Consider the following 23284-nt stretch of genomic DNA (forward strand, 5'->3'; position numbering starts at 1 on the left):
TCCACCTTTTTCTGCAGCAATGGACCATAGGAAGGGCTTTATACACAGTTTTTAATGAGAGAACCATTCCTTTGCATTTCCCCTTATTTCAGAGTTATATTTGTAGGTTTTTAGTCTCAGCATGTGTAGCAGGGGCCTTTTTGATGCCCTCCCAAATTTCCTCAGCACTTACTAGTATCCCTGGCTCCAAAGGCTGCTCACTGCAAATTGAGATGATCCTTCAGAGGACTTCTTTTCTGGCCACATGGTCATGGTCAGCCTGAGCACAGTCATCCCAGAAGTGCTGGGAAGTATCCCTACAGCATCCCTCAGTCCATGCCAGATGTAGAATTGCTGGCTCAATATTCAGGCTGCCTCACCCCTTGGGCAGGACACCTCTGAGGCCTGTTCCACAATGTTCCAAATACCTCCTCAGGATTGAGCTCCAGCTGCCCACAGTAGTAACTGGTTTGATAATACACCCTTTATTTCTTCCAGCTCTTCCCTGTCTCCCTTCCCTACTCTAACAGCATTTTCTGGAATTACTTCCCAAATAAACAATTTGCAGTGAAATCCTTGCGTTAGGATTTGCTTCTGGGGAATCCAAACCAAGGCATAGGGGTACCAACTTGTGGAAAATAGAGCTTTTGAGGGGGTCATTTAAATTCTTTTTGATAAGACAACTGCATTGCTGTCTGTCCCTTGTGGTAGTTTGGGTTTCTCCCAAAGCAAGCCCTGAGAAAGGGACTTGGGTGCCGGGCATTTATTTGAGAAATGTCCCAGGAAGTAAAAGGGAGAGACTGGAGCAGGGAGAAAGGAAGGGAAAGAAAGCCAATATAAAGTGTATCCATGAGTTAGTTCCTGTGGGAGACTGTGGGCCCAACCCCACTGAGACCACCTTGAGAGGCTGTATGGAACACATCTCAGAATTGTGCACTGAGGAGCAAGAAGGGGTATTGATCCACTAACACCCCTCTGGGGCATTAGCTCCCGAGTTTCCCAGCATGCCCTGCAAGCAGGCCAAGCACACCTCGGGGTCACAGAACACCCTCAGATAATTACACTAGAAGTTCTCAGTGTCTGGCAGAAATGCCTGCAAGGGACCTCCATGAAACAAACAGTGTCTGCCATGAACAGTCTGCAGGACATCGAAATGCTGCGCTGCTCAACAGATGACCATCCTGCCATCCTCCGAAACTACGTTGTGCCTCCCTAGCTCTGAGCTGGCCTTGTTTTGGCTTCCTCGAAAGGCATCTCTGAACTCCATCAGTGCCCAGTGCAAAGCGTCTAGGTAAACTGCAATGCAGGTGGGATGAGAAATGGAACCAGTCAAAAAAAAAAAAGGAGCCAGAAATCTGCCTCCCCCAGTCATGCTACAAGCCAAACTAAAATGCTGTGTCCACATCAGTTCCATGCCTGTCCTGTCTTCAACACCCTCTCCGGGGGGCTGGGCAGCTGTCAGGCTCACAGGACCGCACAGGCCTTTGCTTTGATGCCTCCCTGCTCAGTGTCACCGAGACAGCCTGATCAGGGGGCCCCGAGGTCAAGGCACTATCAGGAGTAAGGTTTCTTAAGTGCCATGTGTGAGACACCATCTGACACTGTTTATAGATCGATTTAGCCCCTTATTGACCATGGGACAGAAGTTAAAAGCATTGCTTTTGGAAGTCAAATGTGTTAACTTCTGAAGTGATGTTTGAATTAAGGTTAAGAAGGGCCCTAAGTTTTGATCTGCTGATTGGAGAAGGAAAAAAAAGAAAGGAAATGGACTAAGAAAGATTTTTTTTTTTTTTCAGAAAAGAAATCAGATTATTTTGACTAAAATCAAGAGACAAGCATATAATGAATCTACCAACTTTGGGGCGGATATAAGATGGCTATAGAAGTGTCTGAATTCTGCAGCTGCTAAATGTGGATGATCTGTTTAAGTGCAACCACTGGTTCTTGAAGTTGCTCACAGAAAGAAGTCACTTCCCTCTTCAGTAGATTAAGGCCAAAAAAGGGAGCATCCACTGGATTCAGGCCCAAAGAAATCACATAAAAGTCAAATAAAACAGCATCCCATGCCTAAACCATGCCATTCGTGATGGAATAATTGCACAATAAAAAGATACAGGCACCCCACAACTTAAGTTGCTGGAATTCAGCAACTCATTCTCTAAAATGTCTTTGGATTCAGAACACAAAAGATTTAGTAAAGAAATCCCCCATACTTTAGTAAACCAGATTATAAAACACCTGTAATCTATGGGTTACATAGTGAGGTTGACAATTTTTAATTGATGTATTTCTTATCTACTGATGTGGCATAATAGGAAGCAGTGGCAATTAAGATAATTAGATAGGAATAGGAAACAGTTCTTCTGATTAGGACCAAAGACTGGGCATGCTGGATATTCAACAAGAGGAAACTGACGTGTGTGGTGTGTAATGAGCTGACAAAGCCATACTTCTGCAATGCAGTAATGGTTATCACATTAATAATGATCATGAAGCGCGAGAAGGTGCTGGGGTCCCCTCTGTACCATTCAGAAAAGAGCAGATAATGTTCAATAGGGTTTGTAAATTTTAATAAACTCTATTATGTCCTAATTCTTTTAAAATTAACAAAGTGAACTAAATATGGGTTAATCCTCTATTAAGCTATACATTTTATAAAGAGTTTGCTGTGTAAATCATCAGCCCAATAATAAATAGACCAGAATCCTAATAAAATTAATGAAATGATATCTGTAGCTAAAATATCCAGAAGGCAATAATACTGTGTTGATATGAAATGGGAGGTATTTATAGGCAACTCAAAGGACATTTCAAAACCATTTTGGACTCTATTCAGAATATTAAGAAGCAATAAAGATGTAAGTCTTTTAATAGCCTCTAAGTTAAATGTAATGTGGGCACATATATTTCACAGGATCAAGATGTTTGCCAAAGATGGCTTTGTACAGTCTTTTGTGTCTCTTATAAATCATGTCATATAAAACTTTTAGTTCATGTTGAGCTCTGGAAATAAAAATTGAAACTTTCATCATTCACTTAATTGTTCAATAAATATTTGTTGGCCATCAACACTGGTGTCCTACCAAGATGCCCATCTGGAGAAGTCCAAATGGCTCTACTTTATCGAGTAGGCAGGGACCCTATCCAAATGATCAGATAAGGAGCATGCCCAGATGGTCTAAGCATGCCTAAGTGTGCACATAAGCCTGTGTGCGTGTGTGTGTGTGTGTGTGTGTGTGTGTGTGTGTGTGTAGGGTGAGGATGAGGTGGCATGTATACATATCAAGATAGAAGGGGATAGAACTGATCATCTTTCAGGCCCTAGAACAATATTTGTGTTTAAGTAAGATGAAAATGGACAATGTAGACTTTGATACAAAAGTCTACATTCTCTGATAGACACCAAAAATACTTTCATTTTTTAATTGTTTAGCCAAGAATTATTTATTGAGCATTTATTAAGTGCCAAAAACTATGCTAAATGCTAGGGTTACATTAGGGAACAAAGATGAAGTTCCTGCTACCTAGTGTTGCAATCAATGTAAGTCCAAAACTTTTAGAAACAAGTAGATTTTCTGATCCCAGTGGATTTTCTGGCCCATGTTTTTCCCTTGTAACTTAATGATATACAAAGACTTGATATTGAATAAAATGCTTATCTGGCAATCCCATTTTAACTAGGCTGAATTCTATTTCTGGGAAAATAGAAGAAAGTGAATTATCTCACATGTAGTGAGAAAAAGTGTCCACGTGAGTAAAGCTTTGGTAACTTCTCTAGTACCTTCAGCCTTAAGACTGAATTAAAATAAACCAGCATGGAGAGAAGAAAAACTAGTTTGGACTGAGCTCCCACCTGCAAATTACTGCAATTCCAAAGGCCGCATAACTATTCTTCTGTCTTAGGTGCATGTAGGAAACCTGGAGAATATCAGCAATGACATCACAGCCTGGGTGACAGGGGCATCGTAGTTCCCAGCTCCAGTTCCTTCAATTACATCTGAAATGCTTGTGCATCACCTAGCTCTGGGGTGTTTTGAAGAGCTGCAAAGAGAGGCAGAGCCAGAGCAGAGTCTACCTCAACATTTAGTTGGTATGTCTCTAATCAAACAACAGCACCAAGTCCTATTTTAAAAATATATACAGGGATGTGCAAAAATAGATTTATAGTTGTGAGTACACAAAGCAGAGTTTATTCTTGTATTATTATTATTTATTAACTAGAGGCCTGGTGCAGGACATTTGTGCACTAAGCCGGCAGTCAGACATTCCTCTTACAGTCCAGAGCTCTTACAGTCTGGGACCCCTTGCTCCTTACCGCCCGCCTCGCTGCACTCCCTAGTCATAAGCCCAGCTTCTGGCTGAGCGGTGCTTCCCATGTGGGAGCACACTGACCACCAGGGGGCAGCTCCTGCATTGAGCATCTGCCCCCTGGTGGTCAGTGCGCATCATAGCGACCGGTTGTTCCACCGTTCAGTCGATTTGCATATTAAGGTTTTATTATATAGGATTATTGTATTTTCCACATGAAAACTTCTTTTGCCAACCCCTGATGGTATTTTATGCCAAATTGCCTCTATGGAAGCCACCATCGATTTAGACTTATGCAAGAAAGCTGGCATTTGCCAAATTAAAAATGTCAGAAAAAATCCTGAATTATCATTTTGCTGGCATCATATGATGTAACTACAGAGTTTTTCCATCTTGACCTATTTTGGGGTTGGCTACTAATGGTATTAATCCACTTTTCATTTACTTAACTAATCACTTCTAAGGCAGCTGTTAGTAATCCTGATTACCTGCCTTCCCCAAAAGAGACCAAAGAAAGTAGCCAGAATGGGCATAAATTTGTAACCATGCACAGTAAAAAGAGGAGGAGAAGGAGAAGGAGAATGGAGAAAGACTAGACTATACTTACAATGTTTTACTCTTTAAGGAAGAAGAAAGAATGTCCACAGAGTGACTGGATATGTGATGAGTAAGGCATCAGTGGTGATAGCTGGAAAGTTTTAAAGGAAGGAAGGTATTCAAACTACACATTCAGCCCAACCAGAGTAACTCAGTTGGTTGAGTATCATCCCATGCACCAAAGGGTTGCTAGTTCCATTCCTGTTCAGGGCACATGCAGGTTTGATCCCAATCAGGGAGCATACAGAAGGCAACAGATCTCTCTCTCTCTCTCTCTCTCTCTCTCTCTCTCTCTCTCTCTCTCAGCATGTCCTTGGGTAAGGATCTTTGTTAAATACTAGAGGCCCAGTGCACAAATTCATGCACCAGTGGGGTCCTTCACCCTAGCCTGCGGGATCAGGCTGAAACCGGCTCTCCAACATCCCCCGAGAGGTCCCAGATTATGAGAGGGTGCAGGCCAGGCCAAGGGACCCCACCGATCGGGGCCAGGAAGGGATGCAGGAGGTTGGCCAGCAAGAGAGGGACTGCAGGAAGGCTCCAGGGCATGTCCAACCTATCTCACTCAGTCCCGATCAGCTGGACCCCAGCAGCAAGCTAACCTACCAGTTGGAGTGTCTGCCCCCTGGTGATCAGTGCACATCATAGCGACTGGTCAACCGGTCCACTGTCTGCCCCCTGGTGGTCAGTGCATATCATAGTGAGTGGTTGAGTGGCCTTAGCATATCATTAACATATTATGTTTGATTGGTTGAACAGGCGACCAGTCGACCGGACACTTAGCATATTAGGCTTTTACTATATAGAATGTATTTATACTGCACAGTTTGATATAAACAAAAAGCTACAAGCCCTTTAACTTAACAAGAAAAAAAATAGAGGCATCCAGAGTCCAGTTCTCCCATTCACACCTCACTCTCCCATCTTTCTACAAATACAAACAACTTCACAGTAAGGAAAGTGAGGCTTTCCAATTCATTGCTCATGCATAGTACCATACACCTATCATTATTCAATTCTCAATTTACAAATAAGACACAGAACATTTGACAAGAACAGGGCAAGCCATTTTATTGATGGGAATGTTGGATTACTTTCCTTTGTTTACTTCCAAGCATAGAATGACTCCATAAGCAAAACTGGCTGGGAACACATGCATATTTCCAATCAACACCTGCCTTTGAAAATTTACAGGGTCTCTTGTCAACAATCCAACTTGCAGAGTATCAGGTTTCCACTCACCTTTTTGAACATCTAGTAATTAACCAGAAAGACAATCCGTCAGGACTCTCACCCCTGTGTAGTAAAGGAAGCACCAAGTGCAGGTAGCTCTTAACCTTGCTCTTAAAGACCATTGAGAATACTCCTGTTACACCCTCCAAAACATCTCTGGGGTGGTGATGGTTCTACTGTAAAACAAACCCCCCCCAAATTTTTTTTTTGCCTCATTCTGCTTTTGAACTTTAATGGAAGATAGGTTTTCCTGGTGTCATGACTTTGCCAAAGAAAAATGATGGTTTTTATGTAATGTAATAACACCTTGTATCTATGTAACATCTCTGCCTTCCTAAAGCTCAAAGCACGTTCATAAAGCACTAGCTCCATCTCTTTCATCTTCACTGAAGGAGATTGAGGCATATGTACAAGCCTCGTGTCCAGGCCAGGAAAACAGAGATACTCAGAGATTAAGCCGATCCTCTGAGATTGCACAATCTGGTTAGTGATGAGGCCGGAACTCTCTGCATTCATTTACTGAGCTGCTTTCTCTTCTACTAAGATTCCAAAACACATAAATAAATTAATCTGACATTTCTCTGAAATGAAGAATAATAATGGCTACTTGAGACAGAAGAATGTTTCACTCTCTTGCCATCTCATAACCACACATAATGTGTAAGGGCCTTTAAAAACATGTCCAGACCCCTCACTTCTAAACGAGTAAGAATTATAACTTGGAAACTGACCATCAGTAGATATGTAGAACAGAGAAGAGGCAGAGACATGAGTTTTAGGAATATTACCTCCCAAAAAAAAAAAAAAAACAAGAATAGTACCTCCAGCCTCACTGAAACAGGGCACTAATGTATCTGATACCAGTTAGAAGTCAGGCACCACGCCAAACACTGTAGGCAGCTTTCTCATTTAACCCCATATCAACCTATAAGGAGGGTGACAGCATCCCCACTCTACAGAAGAGGAAAGTAAGACTTGGAGGTTAACTTACTTTTACAAAAACCCTAGCCAGTAAGTGGCAAGCTCTCGGTGGCCTCACAAAGGAGATATCTGCTGTGCCTAGAAGTTCTTAAAAGCAATCTGCCTTCAATTGTGAGGAAGGCAGAATGATGGGTCCCAGTAAATGACCTGAGTGCATATATTAAGTTGAATCATAAGACATTGCTAATATTCACCTGCTTTCCACCTACAAACATGGATATTTCATATGATTCAAACTATTACTCAGGGAGAGGCTGAGATGACTTGGGGGGAAAAAATCTCAAAAGTAGTAATACTAAGGGTAAATAAAGTCAGACGCTGCCTTTGAAAGCATAACCCAGGGCTTTAGATAAAAGAGGCCGGCTGGATGGAGAATTCTAATTCAAAAAATGCACCAGTTCATAATAAGCTTAGTGAGAAAGGGTGTGTTCCCACCACTGGAGCAGAAATTTCCTTTCCCAAGCCCTTCTAGGATTTTGCCCTTCCCATTCATCCTTTCCGATCAAATTGATCCTTTAGGTAAACACAGGAGGGATTAGAGACCTTTAATTGGCTTTAAGGAAGAAATGGTAATCTGAGTTGCCTGGGCAGGAACTATCTTGTGTCTTGTGGGAGAGAAGCAGGGAGAGAAAGAGGAAAGGAGATATCTGCAGCTTGACAAGTTGTTCCCAGCCAAAGAGGAGACTATTCAAGAACAGGCGAGATTGTTAAACCGCTCACCCAAATTAGGCTGTGAGCTATGAGCATGACCTCTAGGGTTGTTTTCTTCACTCCAGCTCTTCCTGTGTGAAGTAGGAGACTTCAATGCATCCCAGAGTCTAGATCAGTGTTTTTCACATGTTAGCATGCATCCATATCACCTGGAGCCTTGAGGTGTAGGGAGGCAGCCATACAGCTATACCCCAGAGATTTTGATTGAGATCTGCAGCAATAAGTTGCTAATGGTTCAAGGAGACACTTTAAAAACCATTAGCCTAACGTCCAGTTATGTACAACTGCATTGCATACTCCTGCCATCGAATGCTATTACCTGCACCGTGTCTGTACATATGGAAGCCACACATGATCCAAGGAGGATAAGCCAAAGCAATGATGCTCCCCAAGGGACTGTGACAATAAGGGATTGGCTTTGGTGCAAACCAAGTTGCAACACCGCTGACTCTGTAGGATTCATATTAATGAGAATAGCTGACAGTTATTGACTAGTTTGTATGTGCCAGGCAGTATGTTGTCTCTACCCACATTATCTTTGAGATAAGTGTACTGTTATTACCTCTGTTTTATAAATGTAGACTTTGGGCCTCATTGGGCTAAGTCCATGGTCACTGGGAGAATGAGGGAGCTGGGTATAGAATCCATGTCTCTGACTTAACTGCTGTGCACTGTACTTCCTGAACTCTAGAAACACGAGATCAGGAAAAGAGAGGTCCACCTTCTGTCTTATTTGATAAAGGAATAAACATAGATGAATGGGAGGCCACAGCTCTTTCTTCACTCTACTTTCTTGTGTCTACTCTGGATAATGCCAACATTCCCCTCCAGCCTCATTTCCTCCTCGACCTTTCCCATGCTAACACAGGAGAAAATGCTTCATGTGTTAAAGTACAGGAGATTAGAAAAGGGGTGCCCAGCTACCAGAGGTGGTAGCTTAGATTTATGGATCTTCCCTGTTGAAACAAACAGCTCGTTCCTTCTGGGAACATCACCTGGTGTTTGGGAACTCTGCCCTGGAAATATTATGGTTTGAGGCTCCAAAGGAAGTTGATTGCAAGGGGTGGGACAACTTCAACAGAAAAGCTTCTTAATTTTATGACGCCCAATTCTTGCATTGTCCATCCCAACTCTTTGATGTCGTGGGGCAGGAGGTGGGAGAATGGAGCTCCAGAGATACCAGGCTCTTATCTGAATGGAGAATTGTTTTCATTGTTACTGCTCTGGCTTTGATTTACTGTTTAGCTAGTCTCATAGATTGCTCCTTCACCATCTAGTTCCTACTTTATAGCTTAATCCAGGACCTGGCTTCCAGAGACTACTTGGCTTGGGACTACAAGCTTCTGGGGTAAGAGCTTATGAAGCCTCCTTTCTCAATGGGAAGATGCTGAGCTTTTCCCAGGTGTCTGGTATCTATCATACAAAGTTCAGATGCAACTTATGGACCATATCAGTGGCTAGCAACAGATCCTCAGAAACACTAACCACACACTTACCAATCACCTTGGAGTCACTAGCTCCAGAAGAGTGATGTTGTAATGTACTTCTGTCCTAACTCACCCCTGTGCTTTACTGAACTAAAGCACACAGATGTGTGGCCACATCTCTGCTTTTAGTGAAATATATTCTGTTTTCCCAAGTGATGAATTTGGCCCAAAACAATTGCCCTTTATACTGACCATTTTCAAACCTATTTAAATATTTCCACATTCAAATTGCATATATCCTTTGACCTAGCAATAACATTTCTAGATATTTATGCTACAGATATACTTGTATATGTGCAGAATGAGGTATAACAGAATTGACTGTAATAGCAAAATATTGGAAATAATCTAATTCATCAGTAAGAAACCAGCTAAATAATGTACAGGGAACCCCTAAAGTGGAATAATATGCAATTGTTAAGAAGAATGAGGCAACAGACACTGGGACCGAGACAGCCACAGATGCCACCACAAGTGATAAACAACTGAACCGTGCCTTGGACGTAATGAGGCAAATGGAGATAAACCTCAGCAACCTGAACGACCTGGTCCCAGTCTATATGAAGATCTCCTGTCTTCTGTTGACCAGCCACTGAAAATTGCCAGAAACAAGGTGGTGGGAAAAGGTTTTGTGTGACACAACAGAGATGGGAACTCCTACAGGTCACCATGGAGTTACAGATATGACCCTCCATTGGAAGATGAGGCCATGCCTTCTGCTCGGCTGAGAAAGCTGGAGGTGGCAGCCCACAATGTCTTTGACCCATATCGAGAACTATGTTTTAAAGGTGGCATCTCATCTGTCTACCTCTGGGATCTGGATCATGGCTTTACTGGAGTGATCCTCATAAAGAGGGCTGGAGACGGATCAGAGACTATCAAAGGCTGCTGGGAATCCAACCACGTGGCGGCAAGTGCAGGAGAAATCCAGTGGTCCCATCGCCCATTGCAAGCTAGCCTCCATGGTGATGCTGTGGCTGCAAACAAGCAAATCTAGCTCTGGCACCATGAACCCTGGAGGCAGCCTGATCAGACAGATGGAGAAAGATGAAACTGCCAGCGACTGCTCCCATGCACAGCCAATATCGGGAGCCTGGTAGAGGACATGGAAAACAAAATCAAAAGTGTGCTAAATGAGATCTACTTTGATAAACGAGGACATTGTTAATGGGTTGAGGTCTGTGCCGACTCTTGTAGACAAATCAAAACAAGAAGCTCTTAAGAGTGACCTGGGAGAAGCTTTGAAGAGAAAGAAGCAATGTTTAACCTCTGCTTCACACTAACAGGACATGCCTACACTCCTTAGATTCCTTCCTTAGAAAACTCTATTTCTTTTTTTTTTAATACTTATTGATTGATGATGATGATGATGATGATGATGATAATGATTATTATTATTATTATTATTATTATTATTATTATTATTACTAGAGTCCCAATGCATAAATTAGTACATGGATGGGGTCCCTAGGTCTGGCCTGGGATCAGGGCCATCAGGGCCAGGCCAATCACGGCCTGCCAGCCCGGGTGGGGAGAGATGGGAGGAGGGACCACAGGAGTTTGGCTGGCTGGGGGGAGGGAAGGGGCATGGGAAGTTGGCCCCCAGCCCCAAGGAGAGTGCCAGCCCTCGCCCCCCTGGGAAAGGGGCCACATCCGCCGCCACCCACCCCCAGTTCCCCATCCCAGCCCAGGGCCCGAAGGCCCCAGGGGGTCAGGAGAGGAGGTGACGGTCGCAGGGCTGGCATGGAAGGAACTGACACCAGATGCCGGCACCACGCCACCACGTGGTTCCTCACCTCCCCTCCTCCTCCTTCCCTTGCCTCTGCACCGCCAAGCGTCTGCCCCCTGGTGGTCAGTGCATGTCTTAAAGACTGGTCAACCAGTTGTTCCAGTTATTCAGTTATATCGGTCACTTAGGCTTTTATATATATAGGGGGTTTTTTTTAGAGATTGAGGAAAGGAGAAAGAGAAACATTAATGTAAGAGCAGAACATGGATCAGCTGCCTCCTGCATGCCCACCCCCCCCCCCGCCCCGAGAATTGAACCCACAGCCCTAGGTTCACAGGACAGTGCCCAACTAACTGAGCCACACCAGCCAGGGAAGAAAACTGGATTTCTATTCCTTTCCCTTGTCCCTCCCCTCACTGACCTGCACATCGCCATCTCTCCCTGAGAATAAAGCCACTAAACACCCTTCTTTGTCTCCAAAGCCTGCTTCCCACCACGTTTTGCTATGAACCTCCATGTTTCCATAGAGACCATGTGTTGTTTTGTTTGCCCCAATCCCCTATCTCCCCAACATCCATTAATAGGTATAAAAATACACTGTCTGCCTCTCCTTCCCTCCCACCTTTTTATAACATTGGTGTAAAAAATGTAAAACAAAAACATTTATGAAATAACAATGGTGTGTAAAAGATAGAGAAAAACTGGAGATCTGATTCCACATGTCTTTAGGAGGGGCTTGGAGTTGGGGGACGGACAGGGCCCTCAACAGTGTCCTGCTCAGACTGGCCTCTCCCCCTGGAGACCACATTGTGAAGGTGTGGGGGCTGCTGACCGTTCTGCTGTTCTGGCCAAGTGCTTTTCTATCAATTTTTATGGAATGTATAAAGAGTTTTTTGTTTTATTTTTGTTTATTTTATAAAAACAAACAAAAAAGCTTTAAAAAATCTGCATCTTATACTTGAGCTCCCATTATTTTAAAAAAAAGAACAAAAACAAATAAATAAAAATAATCTGGACACACACACAACACAAAAGAAGAATGAGGCAACCTACCTGTACTGATATGGATCAGATCACAGAAATGTCCCATTAGAAGAAAAAGAGGAAAATATATAGAATTTTATATATAATGTGGCACCATTAGGGTGGAATAAAAGTACATATGTGTGTATACATGTATATGTATATGTATATGTATATGTATATGTATATGTATATGTATATGTATATATGATGGATATAGAATGTTTCCAGAATGTCTCTGGAAGGAATTATAAGAAACTGGTAATGTTTCCAGCTGTTTCAGGATAGGTTTTAGAGGAAACCACCTAAAAGTTACTCATTCTTCCTGAGAGGCTTTGAAATTGATTTGGGATGTTATTCCATGCAGCATGAAGTAGAATCAAAATGGGAAAGTAATGACATGGAAGAAATCTCAGGCCTCCTCTCTGCCACAATGGAAGACCCCACATGCCAGGGTTCGTGCTGGACACTATTGACAAACACACCATCCACTCCAGTTTTATCAAGCCCCCTCCCCCTTTCATAATCTGTCGCAGAATTTTCCTATGGAAACTGCTGGTTTTTATAAAGAGAAGAAAGGAGATGCAGACTCAGTAAGGCAAAAATTCAAAGTCCCAGCTGAAACCGGTTTGGCTCAGTGGATAGAGCGTCGGTCTGCGGACTGAAAGGTCCCAGGTTCGATTCCGGTCAAGGGCATGTACCTTGGTTGCGGGCACATCCCCGGTAGGGGGTTGTGCAGGAGGCAGCTGGTCGATGTTTCTCTCTCATCGATGTTTCTAGCTCTCTATCCCTCTCCCTTTCTCTCTGTAAAGAATCAATAAAATATATTTTTTTAAAAAATTCAAAGTCCCAGAGGACTTTGGGATGGGCCTACAAAAGAAGGCAGTGCCCTCAAGTGAAATCAGTTGGATAGAATGAAGATTCAAGGGTTATGTTTCCTAAAATACAGAGTTCCTGGAGACCTTGAACTTTTGTGAACAAAATCCTCAGAAAAATATAGCAAACTATGATATTTTCTGCAGAGTAATATTTTCAAAATCTGCTCCTTTTTTTAAAATCTTTATTGTTGGAAGTATTACACATGTCCTCTTTTTCCCCCATTGACCTCTTCTAACCCTCCTCACCCCTCTACCCCAGGACTTCACCACCTTTTTGTGTCCATGGGTTATGTATATATGCATACAAGTTCTTTGTTTGATCTCTTCCTACCCACCCACCCTCCCCCACCTTTCCTCTGAGAGTCCACAGTCTGTTTTGTGCTTCTATGTCTCTGGATCTATTTTGTTCATCAGTTTATTTTGTTCATTAGATTCCACATATGAGTGAGATCATGTGATACTTGTCTTTCTCTGACTGGCTACTTGCTTAAATCACATGCACTGTCCATGAATTCTCTATGCACATGGACTCAATTCCAGCCCTCAGGTATGTTTCTTCATTTTTTTCACTCTCAGGTGCATGTTTGCTGGCATACTTCTCTGAATTTGGTGGGCACCAGAATCACAACTCTTTTAGAACAGAGGGAAATCAGAGATTGCAACTCAGGAAGCAAATGGATTTGCCTAGAGTCCTTTCATAGCATTGTTAGATGCTAAGTGTCTGATTTTCCCACAACCCTTGCAGGAGGAGAAACCATGTTTGAGGAGGAGAGGGAGGAAACCCCCAAGCCAGGGCAAAGGGGAGTTTGCATGAGCTCTAGACTGCTGGTCTGGAGAAGCCGTTTCCTGCAGCCAGTCCATCCAGCTGGGCATTTGTACTTCAGGAGGCAGCGCATAAAGCTGAAAGGAAATTCCACAGCATCAGACAGACACAAATTGAGGGACATTCCACAAGATAACTGGCCTGCATTCATCAAAAATATCATAAAAGACAAAGAAAGACTGAGGAATTCTTCCATATTCAAAAAGATGAAAGATACGTTAAATGAATGCAACACGTGATCCAGAATTTTCTTTTGCTATAAAGATTATCGGGACAATTGAAAAAGTGAATGAAGTCTATAAACGAGGTAATGTCAGTGTTGATTCTTGATATTTTTTGTTTTGTTATTTTTAAAGAGTTGACAATTTTATTTTCACATTTCACAATACAAATGAAAATTTCTTTTTTTCTTGTCCCACTACTCCCCTCAAAAACTATTCTCTCTTAGATAGGAAGAGGGAGTGAGTCTTCCTTGTCATGCTGTTAGAAAACACCCAGGGTTACAGCACCTCGATCTCCTGGTGAAGTAGAACAAGTAACAGAAGCCAGTTAGCAAGAGGGTACCCTTCCTCCTTATCTGTCTGGTCCAGTCATTCTGGGCCAAGTGGGCACCATGATGGGATGGGTGGGAGGTCTCATCATTGGGGGACCAGGCATCATTGGCATCTGCCCTCCCGTAGGCGGACTCATTCCAAGAGCCGGTCCCAATGGCATCATCCTAGGAGGAGGAGGACCCATCATCGGCATCATGGGAGTGCCCCCCATTTGGGGTGCTGGCATCATACCAGGGTGAGGTGGACCCGGAACAGTGGGGAAGGTGGGATTATGGCCCCTGCAGGAGGAGGAGTAGAGAATGGAGTAGGAGGTATCTTCCCTTGCTGAAATGCTGCAGTTGTTTGGTCAATCGGGCTCTGTGTCTGCTCTCCCATCCATTTCTGACAGTCGTCTTTCACATCCCCTTTGTGTTTCCTTCCACTGCAGTGTGTCTTTCTCACCGATGGAGAGTCCTGGGTGAGGTATGTATCGCAGTGGTCACAATAAAACTTCGGCATGTTGTTCTGCAGGCCATTGGCACTCCGTTGGCCACTCCGCAACTGCGCCATCGGAAATCTGACTCTTGATTTTTGATAATGGTACTATGAGTATACAAGCGTTTCCTTGTTTTTATGAAATATACACTGAAATATTTAAGGGTAAAGAGAAATCATGTTTGCAATTTATCCTCAAATAGTTCTGGGGAAATATATATATATATATGAAGGGTGTCCCAAAAGAATGTATACACCCTTTAACAGCTGATAGCTCAATTTTGAAAATGAAATACACTTTAATAAACACTGCCTTTATAATTATTCAATATATATATATATATATATATATATATATATATATATATATATATGTGTGTGTGTGTGTGTGTGTATGTGTGTGTGTATATATGTATATATATATATGGGGGGGCACCTATATATGAAGAAAGAAAGGGAAGAAAGATGGAGGGAAAGGAAGAAGAAAAGTATGGAGAGAAAGAGAAGGAGGGAGAGGGTGGGGGAAGAGATGGAGAGAGGGTTGATAGAACACTGAATGTGAATGTGGAGGGTATACAGTAATTTTTTGTACAATTTTGCAACTCTTCAGTAAGTCTGAAATTATGTTAAAATAAAAAAATTGAGATTCTACCATGTCATTATAATTCTGTCCTGTGGTATAATTCTCAGTCATGGGTTTGGGAGTCTAACATGATCTTTAAAATCTTATCACTTGAGTAATAATAGAGAGATGCTACACACAAGTCCTCCAAGGTGTGAGGCCATCCCTTTAAAAGGGTCTTTTTCTCTCATTTTTCTATGCTGAACTGGCCTGGTGGGAGGGTGGAGCCAGCCGATCAGCCCATAGCTGCCTCCAAAGGACCTGCTGTTTGTGAGTATTCTGAAGAGAGCTTCCCATTCTGAAGGCATGAGCAACATTCAGCGATTTCACCCACAACTTCGGTTGAGCCTGTTTAATTTGGCTTTCCTTGGTTTTATTCTGCTTTGCTTGGACAACTGTGCAGATCTATTTACAGCTTTCCCTATTGTCTGAGAATGTGGCTTTGAGACAGTGTCATAAGCCATTTCCAATATGGACTCTAATGGTTTTTTTATGATTCCTAAATCCACTCCCAAGTGCCCCCCCACCCACACACACTTCTGCAGGGTCATCTGTGCCACAGGACTTGGGCTGGTCCTCTTCATTCCAATCAGCTCGCCCAGACCGCCTCCCTTGGCCCTTCCTTCCAGCAGCTATCATGGTGAAATGCTTGACATGGCCCTGTTCAGACTTGTCCATGTGCCAAGATCAACATACAATATGTACTTCTGGGTTTTTTAGAGCTGACCCCAAAAGATCTATTTACCCAGACATTGACATTCTCAAGAGTAATGGGCAAAGCTCTGAGGACACACTGTTGGTGGCAGAGTGGATTTCAGAATCCCACCCAGAATTTTAGATTTGGACAGGGACGTAGAGATTGTCAATTCCAACCATTTCATTTTAGGATAAGGAAAATGGGGCGGCAAGCAGTGGACAACTTGCCTAATGAAACCAGCATTGGAACCCAGGTACTCTGTCTCCTAGATCAGTCCCTTGTGACTCTATCTAAGGTATGAATGCACTTGGGTGAAACAACCCAGGAGCCTGAATGATTAGGTGGGTAATGGCGAAGGCAGCCTCCCAAATACATACTTTGGGATTAGAGACAACATTTCCAAATCCTTTTTCGGAGTCCTACATGAAGAAACCTCAAACCCAGGAGCCCAGCCAAAAACAATGATTCTCAAGTCCCCATGAAATCCTGGATGAATGTTTAACTGGGCAACGTCCTAGCTGGTTCCCGCGGCAGACGCGGGCCTCAGCGAGCTCCAGGACTGACGTTTCAAAGGGACTGGATGTGAGCGTGCGTCTAAACCATACGCAGTAGGCCATTTGCTCTTATCAACAGGATAAATGAGTGTGAGAGCACGAGAGGACCTTCTGAAAAGTCATGCAGAACAACATGCACCTTTTAACTTGGTTCATGCATTTCTCACAGATTACAGAAAAGCTTACTGAGAAATTTCACAAGAAAACTTCCAGGAACTTTTAGAAAATAAACCCTGGAAACGGGGTATTTTACTCTCTCTCAGGTCCTAGTGCTAACATAGGACAAACAAACCTAGTAACTCATCCATTCCTTCACTCACCTTCTCATTCAGTCATTCACTCATTCATTTATTCATTCGAATGGCAAATAATTAATGATTTCCACTTAGAAGTAGGTGTCATGATGGATTGCAGGAAGGTATCTGCCTACCCATTCTTGAAAGTCATTGGTGAGAGATGCTTCCAGGGGCCATTAACTCCCAGGTACTTCAAGTCTTCCTCGTGCCTGGGCAGAGTGAGCTCCGGTGGTCAGAGAGGCCCTAGGGCAAAGTATGTCAGGTGCTGGCAGTTGGAATTTGGGCCAGCATGCATAAAAATGTTAAATGTCAAGGGAATGTACAAAGGGCACAGAGATTATTGCTTTGAGAGTATTCTCCAAGGACTGATAAGGAGCTAAGGAACAGGTGGTGTTGGAAGAGGTGAAAGAAGCGATCTCGAAGGTCACGATGGGGATCGGAAATTGGGTCAGTGAAAAGATTTTTTCCACCATATTAAGAACATCTGGACAATGGGAAGCTACCAGCATGTAAACAATTATGTGCAAAGTTACCCACTATTGTGTGTGTCACAAGTATCACTGATCCTTTCAACAAATCTCTATTGAGCACCTGCTGTGGATATGTACTGTGCCCCAGGATGATGCTTTTAATACTTTTTTAAACACAGAGTTTGCAAGTGAATTTTCTTATTGAAATACTAGAGGCCTGGTGCACGGATTCATGCACATTGAAAGGAAATTAATTAGAAGGTGGCCAGCCGAAACCAGTTTGGCTCAGTGGATAGAGCATCGGCCTGCGGACTCAAGGGTCCCAGGTTCGATTCCAGTCAAGGGCATGTACCTTGGTTGCAGGCACATCCCCAGTAGGGGATGTGTAAGAGGCAGCTGATCGATGTTTCTCTCTCATCGATGTTTCTAACTCTCTATCCCTCTCTCTTCCTCTCTGTAAAAAATCAATAAAATATATTTTTTTAAAAAAAGAAGGTGGCCAGCAGGGCAAGACTGGGCGAGATGAGCCGGACACACCCAGGAGCCAACCTCCTGTGGTCCCTCCCCAGCCAGCCGCACCTGGGGCAGCACCAGGGCTCGAAGGGCATCTGCAGAGTGAGCAGGATCCCTCCAGCAGGTGGGGTCCCTCAGCCTGGCCAGCGGGGAATCGGGGCGAAATCGGCAGTCCAATATCCCCTAAGGGGTCCCAGAGTGTGAGAGGGCACTCTGCAAAGTTGATGTTGCTTGGCAGCTCCTGCGCTGAGCGTCTGCCCCTGGTGGTCAGTGCGCATCATAGCGACTGGTCAAACAGTCAACCGGTCACTTAGGTTTTATATAGATAGATAGATAATGCCTTAACCATCATGTAATATCAGTTCTATATTCAGTACCATGTGTACTCTTGAGGGGGAGCGCATAGGAAAGGAGCCATAGCCGCCAAGTATTATATTAGCCGTGGGTAAAACCACCCCACCCCTAGGATGTATCTTATACCTGGGTACTACCGTCAACATTAAAGTTGTTTTAAAATGTTGGTTTTTAAAATAAAGTGAAATTGCAACCTGGGGAAAATTAGGACAATTGGGAAGATTTTTTTTCCACCATCCAGGAAAAAGATAATGGTCTTGAACGGAGGCTGAATTCTCAAGTATTAACCAGAGGAGATGAATCTGGGCTGGTTATTCTCCCCTTGCTGATTATCTCACCAGGTCCCTTTTGCTCCAGTCTCTGACCTTTCTGTGCCCAGGAGCCTGACCCTATGACCTATGGCACTAAATTCCTCCATCTTCTGATGTTTGGTAGAAGGTCAGAGGGTGGGAGGGGAGAGCAGGGAGGGTGATTAATTCCCCTGCTCCCCTCCTGCCTGCATTGCACTGTATCAGCTCCCATCTGGGTGGCTCTTATTCCACAGTTCCAAGCTCACATATAAGGTACTTTTGGGAATTCCACAACCACCCTTCCCTTAATTCTTAGGGTGTTTACAGCATCCCACAGTTGTCCCTGAGTCTTTCATTATTTTTTTCTTAGTTTCCTCATCCCTACTCTGTTAGTGGCTCTTTATTAAACTTTCTGCCATTCAGCCCATTGAATGTTTCCTGCAGGAAAGTTAATTTATACAAAGAATAAAGATTGGTTAGATTTTATGATCAAATGGATGTGTGCATGAGAGGTTGGGGAGAAATAAAAACTGAAGCCTCCCCAGGCTCTGGCTGGGGCAGTGAGGCCAATAGTTGGTGGTGTCAGGGCTGAGCCAAAGAGTCTAATGGTAGGAGCAGGTGGAAATGCAGCACGAGGAGAGAGTGGGCGGAGTCACTCACAGGCAGTTAGCATTGTGGGTGTGTTGTCTTGAGTCTCCAGGTAGAGGCGCTGTCATTGGAATAGATGTGTTGAAGTTGGAGCTAAGCAATGGAATTAAGGCTGGAGATAGATTTGGAAGAATTGAAAGCCATTAAAAAATATCAGGCCAAATTTGCCACTTACACTTTCATCACTTTTCTTCTTCCTCAGCCCCACGGCCCTCTTCCCCCTTCAACATCGGTTCACCAACAGAGGTTACCCACCCAGGATAATATTTTCAATCCTTCCTTTTATCCATCTCTAAAGATTTCTAGTCCCTAATCCCTCAGTGACCTCAGTATTCTTTTCCAAAATGACAATGAACTCCTCTGACAAATAACTTCCTCCTAACATAAAAATGAACTCACATGTCACTGTTCCAAGGGAGGATCTGTATATTTCAAAGGACAACGGCTGGATCACCACTTGGACAAGGACTTCGGTCCTAGTTCTCAGAGCAGGATTCTCCCCCTCCTGAAGAGACAGACAGTGCCTGGAGGAGTGCTCCGGGCTGCAGGACAAACATGTGCATCTTCCTGGAACATCAGTTTCACTCAAAGATTGGAGGATGGGTGACATTTTTAAACTTTAAAAAAAAAAATGAATGTGTCATGGGAAGGATGCAACATGTCCAGCAATTTTTAAGATAAAACATAAGCCTCCAAAACATTCCCCGCCAAGAGGTTCACACTGAATTTGACCTGCTCATGTGGGTACGTAGTGGGAAAGTAGAGCTGTCAGTGCTCACTCAGGGCTGTTCCAAAGATGGGAATTTCTGGACATTGGAGGGCAAATATTTGAGAGCCAGCAAGACTTATGATACTCCATAAATCATGCCTCTTCAGCCCACCCAGACACCATATACCACAACCTGGGCCTTAAATGAAAGTTCCTTGTTTAGCGGACTTCTCTAACTTTGGAACTTGGTGCATAAAATACCTTTCAGATGATGTAAATCCATCCACTATAAGCCTTCTTTAGGTTTTTCTGTCATTCACTATTTTGAGTGTAGCACATTTGCTTTCTTCCTGCAGAGAACATATCCTGGTTTCAGAAAAATCTTCCAGGGGACAGAGGAAAAACTGCATACACCAACTTCTTGAAACATTTGGCACCTGCCACAACCACCAATAAATCTACACGGGACAGCTTGACATTTCCTCAAACAAGACCCCACCTTCTCAAAGAACATTTGTCCTCACATGAAAAACAATAAAAGCCCAGCTGATAGAATGCAAAACATTTTCCCTTGTCTAAGCGGAGAAGCAAAAACAGAATAATTCCTTGCTTAGGCAGTGATTTGAACAGTTTCACAGTCCATGAATATTACAATCCTCTTCCAATGGCATCAGCAATAGCCTTCAAGAATCTTCAAATTGAAACGACTTATACACTGTCCCAACACTCAATTTTTTTTTAAACTACCTATCCAAAGAAAACTTCACTCTGATCTACTTAAGCATTGTATATGCCTGAATGGAGGCTGTGGAACTCATTGCATCCTTTTTTACTTTGTAAAAACACAGTTGTCAGTTCCGGCCTTAGAAACAATTCAACTTATAAACAACTTAATGGAGGTTTCCTGTCTCCTCCTTTCCCCTTTAACATGGAGCCTTCCTCCGCTGTTTCCAAAGGGGACCTTAGCTTCCCCACCAAGGCCCCACTCCCACAGGCCCTCCTCCCTCTCACCACTCAAGGGCCGCCAAGTTCTCCCAAAAGGAGGAAGACAGGATATGGCAGAGCCTCTACCAGTTTCCCAATCCATCGAGCTGTCTCGCAAAGGATTGAAAGCTTGGGCCTCCGAGCACTTTCATTCCAGCTCAGCCACTTGGGGAATCCAATAGGCTTTTATGATGGCTTGGGAAGATAACCATCCCTTGGAACATTGTTCTGTAAGAAAAATGCATCCAAAGTTCCAAGGAACTTTTGGAACAGAACATTTTCACATGATAGGACTTCCGTGATCTACATAATACGTTAGAGACTTACACATGGTTTCCATGGACTCGCAAGATTTCATGAGAGTTCCCTAGCAATGTCACCAAAAATTAACCCAGAGGCTTTTAGGAAGGCCTGGGAAAATCATCCACTTGCTCAAAGCACTCAACAAAGTAGGAGCAAAAAGCTCATTCTTTGAATTTGACTTTTATTTTGTAAAGTACCAGAAATAGTCATAGTGGGGGAAATTAGAACTCTTTTGGACTTCCTCCGATCGTTTCGTAGTTTGATATTGTTCTTCTGAATTCTATATGAAAAAAACAAGTTTATAGGCTTTTAACAATATTAAACAGGCCTTTATACTAGATAGAGGGGAAAATTAATATTTGTACAAATACCAGTCTTGTCTTCGGCACTAACTGGCTAACATCTGGGTGTCTATTTTCTCATGAGTTGGGTTTGCCTAAGGATTCCTTCCAGTTTAAAATGCTATGGTGTCAATCATCTTCTCCTGTCTTCATGCATGCCTCTCCAATGGGACCTTCCTGCCATGGATGAATCTGTGCCAAGATTCCTCCTGATTTAGCTATAAACACAGCTGTGCCTTCTGGACCATGAGTTGACATCCCCAGAACCTAATAAAGCAGCAGATAACATGCAGGACATCAGCAGATACTATCTACAAACCTCAGCAGACAGCATCTGCAAATCGCTCTGTGACCACTCATTAACCAATGTCAGCATTCACAATATTCCAGGTTAGACAACCATTGAAGTGCATCTACCAGAGGCCAAACAGTTGGCAAATTCTTTGCACACAAAACAATAAATTCAAATGTTGACATTACTTTAATTTCCTTCCATTTTAGAAAGCAACTAACAAGACATCCTAGGTTTTGAAAATGGAAAGGTCAATAATCTTTCAGTTGGTGTAAGAGGAAACTGAGTTAATGTTTTTTTGTTATCTGCTAATTGTGCCTCCGCTCTGTTCTCTCTCTCTCTCTCTCTCTCTCTCTCTCTCTCTCTCTCTCTCTCTCTTTCACACTCACATGCACACACTCACCACCCCTTCACTATGTGCCAAAGGTTTCAACAGTCAAAGCATGTTGAGCATAAAGCCAAGTCTTGCTTGGCAAGGTGGTTTTGATTCCATGGAACTTTAGAAAAAACAACCCGCTAAGTCAAAATGGCTTGTCTGATCTTTGGAATCAGATAAAACAGAGGTCAGTTAACTGTGGCCAATGGGCCAAATCTGGCTCATCACCTCTTTGTGTACACCTGCAAGCTAAAACTGGTCTTTACATTTTTAAATAGTTGAAAATTTTTCAAAAAAGTCTAATAGTTTGAGACACATGAAAATTTTATGAAATTCTGATTTCAGTGTCCATAAGTAAAACTGTATTGGAATACACCTACGGCATGCTTTTGTATTGTCTAGGACTGCTTCACACTACAACAGAAGAATGGGGCAGCTGCAACAAAGACTCTATGGCTCACAAAGCAAAATATTTACTATCTGCTCTTTACAGGAAAAGTTTGCCAACCCATGAGATAGACCCACACTTGGACTTCGCCACTTAATATGTGTCATTAAGCAAGTTTCTTGACCTCTATGATCTCCATTTTTTCTTTCTTACTTAAGAGTGATGATATATACAACCTGCAGGTGTCTAGGATGATGCTTGGAACAACATAGAATGGTTTTTTGCCACCTCTCTTTCCCATGCCTTTTTCTGTGTAACTGTTGGAGGCATCAAGCCAACAGATGTTGGCAAAGTTTTAATTTACAAAGAAGGCAGACCAAATCATATCTCGGTTGCAAGGACCAGAGCTGGGCTTCTGGGCCTATTTTAGTAAAAGTTATTTTTGGCCAGTACCTGGACTTTTTATTATTTTTCTTCCAGCAGAGGTGAAAGTGGATATTAACACATTTGCATCTACCACTTTTTCTATTATACTCTTGGGAAACTCTTGACCAAAAGGAAAGTGTGTTTTAGTTATTAAACTGATAAACCATATACAATAAGTCAATAAGTATTAAAATTTGGAGGGTCCAGACAACCCACTGCAAGGAAATTGGAGTTATTTATTCAATAT

General features: G+C 43.0%; 2 pseudogenes across 2 annotated transcripts; one reads left to right on the forward strand and one right to left on the reverse strand.

Moving 5' to 3' along the window:
* The first annotated feature begins 9799 nt into the window (after window positions 1-9799).
* LOC307107449 (F-actin-capping protein subunit beta-like) lies at window positions 9800-10576 on the forward strand (annotated as a pseudogene). Its single transcript has one exon. The product of its transcript is annotated as an F-actin-capping protein subunit beta-like (transcript).
* A 3743-nt stretch (window positions 10577-14319) lies between these two features.
* LOC307107058 (U1 small nuclear ribonucleoprotein C-like) lies at window positions 14320-17109 on the reverse strand (annotated as a pseudogene). The gene is made up of 2 exons (XR_013815272.1): window positions 17078-17109; window positions 14320-14862 (listed from the first exon to the last, which is right to left on the reverse strand). The product of XR_013815272.1 is annotated as a U1 small nuclear ribonucleoprotein C-like (transcript).
* Between the last annotated feature and the right edge of the window lie 6175 nt (window positions 17110-23284).

The sequence above is a fragment of the Cnephaeus nilssonii genome, assembly GCF_951640355.1.
Source record: "Cnephaeus nilssonii genome assembly, chromosome: 11".
Taxonomy (NCBI): Eukaryota; Metazoa; Chordata; class Mammalia; order Chiroptera; family Vespertilionidae; genus Cnephaeus; species Cnephaeus nilssonii.